This window comes from Pteropus vampyrus, unplaced genomic scaffold (assembly GCF_000151845.1).
Source record: "Pteropus vampyrus isolate Shadow unplaced genomic scaffold, Pvam_2.0 Scaffold178, whole genome shotgun sequence".
NCBI lineage: Eukaryota > Metazoa > Chordata > Mammalia > Chiroptera > Pteropodidae > Pteropus > Pteropus vampyrus.
Window position 1 is genome coordinate 861,033 of NW_011888959.1, and position 6,799 is coordinate 867,831.

At 52.3% G+C, this 6,799-nt stretch overlaps 1 long non-coding RNA gene across 2 annotated transcripts in view; it reads right to left on the reverse strand.

Annotated features, from left to right (window-relative positions):
• Positions 1-6,799, reverse strand: part of LOC111746154 — a 53,325-nt gene that overhangs the window by 18,056 nt on the left and 28,470 nt on the right. For both annotated transcript variants that reach the window (XR_002782954.1, XR_002782953.1), the window contains exon 2: positions 2,681-2,843. This is a non-coding gene — a long non-coding RNA (uncharacterized LOC111746154). The remainder of the gene's footprint in view (positions 1-2,680; positions 2,844-6,799) is intronic.

Here is a 6,799-nt window from a genome sequence, read left to right on the forward strand (position 1 = left end):
GAGATGCGGGTGCATCTTACAGTCCCTGCCATCAGATGGCAGCCTGAGAGAGCTGCGTAGAACCTGCAGGCCACCTTCGGGAAAGATCACGTGCTAGTATCAACACAGCTTAGATCTGATGAAACACAGGAGCGTGAAAGGGAAGAAAACTACAGACCAGCCTCATGCAATAAATACAGAGGCAGAGACTCAGGAAAATTAGTCAACTGAACCAGATACAAGTAATCGTACACTGTGACGATACTGGGGGTCAGTCCGGTAACGCCCAAGGACAGTCCGAAATCAGAAAAATCTATCGACACATAGCTATATGAACATCTCAAGGAGTAAAATCACATGGCATCTGATAAAATTCAGCAGCAGTGCACTAACATGGCAGCAGCCAGCCAGAATGGGGGCCGGACAGAGCCATGTGCAGGTGGACCTCAGAACATCAGGGTAAAGGGCGACTTACCGGAGACCAAGGGCCACTGTCACACGAAACAAGGAAATGCTCAAGCCTTTTACCAAAAGGGGAGAAAGCAGGGAAGCGCTCTCATCTGTGTTATCTCTGTGTTACTGGTCCCAACGGCATAATAAAATGAACATAACTGATATATATTGGCGTAACTATTGGAAGAGAGATGAAAGTATCTAATTGCCAATGACAGGACTACATATGTAGATGCCAGTTTAAAAATTACTAAGATTAATAAGCAAAGTTGGCAAGGTGACAGAATAAGAAAATATTAGAAAACCAGTAACTTTTCATTAGATTAGCAAGATTTAATTAGAAGCAGAAATGGAAAAAATATAACCCAGTCACAAGAGTAACAAAAACTATAAAGTACTTAGGAGTAAATTTAATAAAAAGGTAGAGACTTGAAAAAAAAAAATCTTATTAAAAGCCAGAAAGCAAGCCCCAGAGAAATGGAGGCGATATCACCTTCCTGGATGAGAGAAGCGTATCGCCAAGTGTCACTCTGCGTCAACTTCGCACACAACTTCGCATACGTTCGACTCTGGGGCCCTCACCCTAGTTCCTTCCATGAGGTTTTCTGGACTAGGCAAAATTATTTTAACACACGTACAGAAGCACTGATGTTGACAGCAGCCGAGAAAGACAGATCAAACGAGACCAGTGAAGGCGCCGGTCTGATCGGGGAGAAATCCTCCTGGACGTGCGGCTGCACGACGAGACATGTGCCCACTGGGAACGGTGCGGGCATCTGCATGTCAGCATCACTCGGTACGGAGAGAGAGAGAGAGAGAAAACGGGCTAGCGAAACAGTCCTGGAGAGGGACAGAGCGGACCCCTGGGGAGAGGCAAAGGCAGCCGGGAAGGACGCACGCGGGCCTGGGCCTCTGCGCCTGGTACGAGGGCGGGGCACAGGCCCTGATGGCGGGAGCCAGGCTCTGGCTGTGATGGGTGCCGGGGAGTGGTCATGGGAAGCCTCCTCCACAGCAGCGTCCCTGGTACCCTGGCCGGCCTCCGAGGGTACTGGAGGGGATCGGGCGCAGGCACCCCACTCCCGCTGGCTGTCCCCCCATCGTGACAGGAAGCAGGCTCCGGCAAAGCAGGCCCAGTCCCAGACCAGGGCTGTTTCTGCGGGTGCTCAGCACAGAGTTTGCTGAGTGAATGAACGGCGTAAGAAAGGCACGGACTATTTGCGAGGGAAGACTCCTCAAAAATGAGCCAGCACGCATATGACCCACAGCAAGGCTAAACCGCAGGCAAGCCTGACACGGATGCGAGCTCTTCACACTGCAGTGAGTGGATTCCAGGCAGGGGAGGGGCAGGAAGCGCGTCCACGAACCACAAGCATCCGCCTCCAGCACCCTCCCCGCCCACCCCAACCCCCGCGCCCTGTGCCCAGGCAGGCACACCTGCACCGCGGCCCTGCTTTCTGCCCTGCGCGGTGTGGAAGGCACTGGGACACTCCTCCAGGCTCTCCCTGAGTCCGCATGAGATGGAAGCTAACGGTAGAGACCCACCCATCGTTACGCATCTGAGGTATGCAAACGTCTGTGTTTATCACACCTGACTCAGGGGCAGCAAACATAAAGGTTTTTGGAAGTTCACGTTTGACTCTGGGGCCCTCACCCTAGTTCCTTCCATGAGGTTTTATGTACTTCAGTCTCCTAGAGGGGCATTTTTAGGGATGGAACGTCCTCGGCTGGAAAGGGGAGACTGAGCCATTTTGCGGAAAATTAGAAGCATGGAGCACCGTTCCCTGATTCACCTCCAACAGGAAACCCCGGTAGAGGTGATCCCCATGACCACAGCAGAGAGTCCGCGCAGGACTGCGGTTCTGGCCCTCACTCCTGCCATTCCAGAAAGCCCGAGAGATCCCACCACAGTTTTCCCAAATACTCCACTTGTAGCAACTCCTTAAACACTGCCTAACTTAATTACAATGGGTGTGAAAAGACTTTAAGTCTTTCCTCTGTTACTTTTTTAGTGCATTATACTAACAATATATTCACAATTAGGTTTTTATCTTAAATAGCTCTGGAGTTTAAAGCATTAGTTGAGTAAATAAGTTAATGGCATTCAAACAAAAAAAACACTCAAAAGGAGAAAAGATGAACCTAGAGAACATGAATGCAGCCAAGGTCTAAGAAGCTAGCAAACTACCAAAACGTTACTCCTCCCTAAAGAGGCAAAATTTAACTTTAAAAGACAAATATTAAAAATTACCTTTTAAAGACGGTAGTTTCTGAAGTTCTCTATTATTGCTGATGCTAAATCTGGAGGAATTCTGCCGTTTTTCTTTCTTCGCTATGGGCTGAGGGATTGGCACTTTTATTTTATTGGATGCTGTGGCCGGGGCAGTAATAAGGCTGTTTTTCTTGCTGGGAATCTGTTTCCAAAATAAAAACAAAAACAAGTGAATACGTCACATGACTCGATTTTACAACGTAATTAGAATATGGAAAGAATATAACTAAGTTTTACTCCAGGACAGTTGCTTCCACTCTACCATAAACAACATAAACATAATTCCTCACAGCCGGAGTCTGAGGCGACATCCCACCTCTGGAATGCGAGCTTTCGAACCACAGATGTATCTAATTTCTTTTATCTTCCTTTCAACGTTTGACTTCTAAACATTTACCAAATAGGCCGATGTACGCGCATAGGCTGATTATAATAACCCCTCAAAGACGTTCATGTCCTAATCCTTGGCACCTGTGGCTACATTGCCTGACTCAAGAAGAAGGATTTTGCAGATGTGATGAGGTTAAGGACCCTGTGATGGCAGGTGGTCTGGGGTTACCGGGGTCAGTCCCATGTAATCACAGTTTCTTTATAAGACAAGACAAAACAGCGAGCAGATGGAACAGAGATCAGAGAGAGACTGGAAGATGCCACGCTGCTGGCTTTGAAGACGGAGCCAAGGACCATGAGCCACGGAGTGCAGGTGGTCCCTAAAAGTTGGGACAGGCAAGGAAACATCCTTCTCTGAGCTTCCGAAGGAACCAGCCATACCGACACCCTAACTTCAACCCCATGTCAGGCTTCTGACCCCTAGGACTGGAAAAGAACAGCTTAATGTCCTTTTAGGTCTCTACGTTTGTGTCCCTTTGCACAGCAGCGGCAGGCAGCCAGCGTAGCTGAACATCTCTGAGTGACAGGCTGGCCCTGCTGGATCCCCACTCGGCCTCTGACATCAGTAAAGGCCACAGAAAAGCACTTCGGGAAGTGCCCTTCCTCCTGGCTGCATGGCGACAGCTGTGCTGTGCCGTGCTGCCGTTCGAAGGGCAGCCGACTGGCAAGGTGAGGGGCAGCGCAAATATTCAAGTGGAGGTGGACGAGGGTTGAGGGCACATGCAGCAGAGTGGGGGGGTCCGTCATCCATAGAGGCCTAAGGGGACCACCTAGCCCAGGGCGCCCTGTGGAGCTCCGCTGCTGTGCTTGGCCCCCGGCAGTGACAGCTGACAGGTGCTGACAGGTGATGAGTGTCGACCATCGAGATTCCTCGTGCGGGGAAGGAACCCGCTCCTGCCCCGCCCTCCGGTCTGCCCAAAGAAATGGGGTTTGAATCTGCACGTCTGCTCGTCTTGGAAACACAAACTCGCCAAGCCCCTTCCGATCACGCGGGGCCAAGGAGGGGCTGACCTGCCCACCTGAGCCCCAAACTACCTGCTCCCACTCTTGAATGAAATTTACTAAGAAGTATGCACCGCTTTACTTTTTAATAAGGTGCTTAAGAATGCTATGCCTGGGAAGAGTTTTCCAAGATGCCAGCGCGCTCCACGTACACGGGGCCCCTATGGGGAGCGAAGGCCTGGGCTCCCTCTCCTCCCCACGTACTTTCTTGGGCTCTGCCCCCGACATGTCACCCTTTCCACCCGATCAGGAAAGCATGGGTCTTTCTTCCTTAACAACCCCATCTGTAACTCCCCAAGTTAAAGCATCTCTGCTCAGCTTTCTCTAGACGCCCCTAGAAAACCCCAGTACGTCCTTCAGCACGAACAGCTCCTCCTAGAGGTTAAGTTACACACACACGTGTCCAGCAGACTGAAGTTCATGTGCTCCTTTGTTTTTCCGTAACGTCGAGTCCAGTGCTGCCCACATGTGACCTTGATGGATGGCTGGGTGCACACACGAGCAGGGAGCCCCCTGCTGCTCACACCTAACACAGGGATGGCCGTGCGGCTCCCGCCACAGAGCATTTAGCCAGGACCGGGTGCTCTGGCGAAACCAGAAAACGGCAATTAAATCGTGGCGTCGGCAGCCCGCTGCAGGCCCGCACGCTGAGGACGCAAGTTACCCTTAAGACCCGCCGCCTCCCTGCCTCTGGCCCCGCAGGCCCCGCTGGCCTCGCCCCTCCGTCTCCCTCCGGGCCCCCTCCCAGGGCCAGGCGCACTGAGCTTCCAGAAGAGACAACGGGGTCCCATTCCCCCACGCTAACCCACTGCGACAGGGTCTGCAGAGCCCACCGGCGCTGGGCACAGCCCCGGCCTGCTCTGACCCCCATTCCCTGTGTTCAGACAGGGTGAGGCGTCCACTGCACCCCGTCAGCTCCGTGTCCTGCCGTGCGCTTTCTCAGCCCCATGCTTCTCTCTGTAACCGTCACGGCTGTCATTTTAAGTTCACTTGTTATGAGGTGGACGTTTTCCCCCCAGCAAGGACTGTCAGGGCCGCGGGGGCTGGTCCGTCTGGCTCGGTCACCATATTGTCCACGTCTGTGATAAACACACGCTGCCCGACACCTGACAGGGACCAAGGAACCTGCAGGGTGAGGAGGGCTCCTCTGAGGGTGGGTGAAGAGCAGGGCATGTGTGTCTCTGTGTCTGTGTGTCTGTCTCTGTGTTTGTGTGTTTGTGTGTGTATGTCTGTGTGTGTCTGGGTGTGTGTCTGAGTGGGTGTGTGTCTGTATGTCTGTGTCTGTGTGTCTGCGTGTGTCTGTGTGTATGTCTGTGTGTCTGTGTGTGTATGTTTCTGTGTGTGTGTCTGTGTGTCTCTGTCTGTGTGTCTGTGTGTCTCTGTGTGTTTGTGTGTCTATGTGTGAGTCTGTCTGTGTCTCTATGTGTGTGTCTGAGTGTGTCTGTGTGTATGTCTCTGTCTGTCTCTGTGTATCTCTATGTGTGTCCCTGTCTCTGTGTCTGCTTGTGTCTGTGTGTGTCTGTGTCTCTGTGTGTATCTGAGTGTGTGTGTGTCTGTGTGTGTCTGCCTGTGTCTGTGTGTATGTCTCTGTGTCTGTGTGTGTTTCTGTGTGTCTGTGTGTCTCTATGTGTCTGCTTGTGTCTATGTGTGTGTCTGTGTGTCTATGTATGTGTCTCTGTGTGTGTGTGTGTGTGTCTGCCTGTGTCTGCGTGTATGTCTCTGTATCTCTGTGTGTCTGTGTCTGGGTGTGTGTCTCTGTGTCTGTGTGTGTCTGTGTGTCTGGGTGTATGTCTGTTTCTGTGTGTCTGTGTGTGTGTCTGCCTGTGTCTATGTGTCTATCTGTGTCTGTGTCTGTGTGTCTGTCTCTGTGTGTCTCTGTGTGTGTCTGCTTGTGTCTATGTGTGTGTCTGTGTGTCTGCTTGTGTCTATGTGTCTGTGTGTCTGTGTGTGTGTCTGCCTGTATCTGTGTGTATGTCTGTGTCTGTATGTGTGTCTATGTTTCTGTGTCTGTGTGTCTCTGTGTCTCTATGTGTGTGTCTGCTTGTCTATGTGTGTGTCTGTGTGTGTGTCTGTTTCTGTGTGTCTGCTTGTGTCTGTGTGTCTGAGTGTGTGTGTGTGTGTGTGTCTGCCTGTATCTGTGTGTATGTCTCTGTGTCTGTGTGTGTGTCTATGTTTCTGTGTGTGTCTGCCTGTGTCTATGTGTGTGTCTGTGTGTCTGGGTGTATGTCTGTGCGGCAGCGTCACTGACAGCCTGAGGCGCTCAGCAAGGCGCTGGCCACAGGGGAGAGGGGCCCATGGCCAGGCTGGAGTGTCCACAGGCGCCCTCAGGGCCAACCAGCCTGGCCTAAAGAGTCTGACCTTTATCTGACGCGCAAGCCAAAGCCAGTGAAAGGATCTGACGGGGCAACGACAGGGACAGGCTTCCCCTTCTCGAAGGCCCGCGGGCTTCGGTGTGCAGAGGGAATGGAAGGGCCTGGAAGTCCAGGACCCATGAGAAGGCCTTTCTTGCTATCCTGACAAGACAGGACGCCGGCACGCACAGGGACGAGGCAGGTAAACAGAAAAGGGGGCAGAGCAGAGATTCTGGGGCGAAGTCACGGGGCCGGCTGGCAGTGGGACTGTGGGGTGAGGGAAATGAGGGGATCGGTGGGGACTCCCGGGCTCTGGCCTCCACAGGGAGGTGGACATGGGACGAGTTGCCGAGAC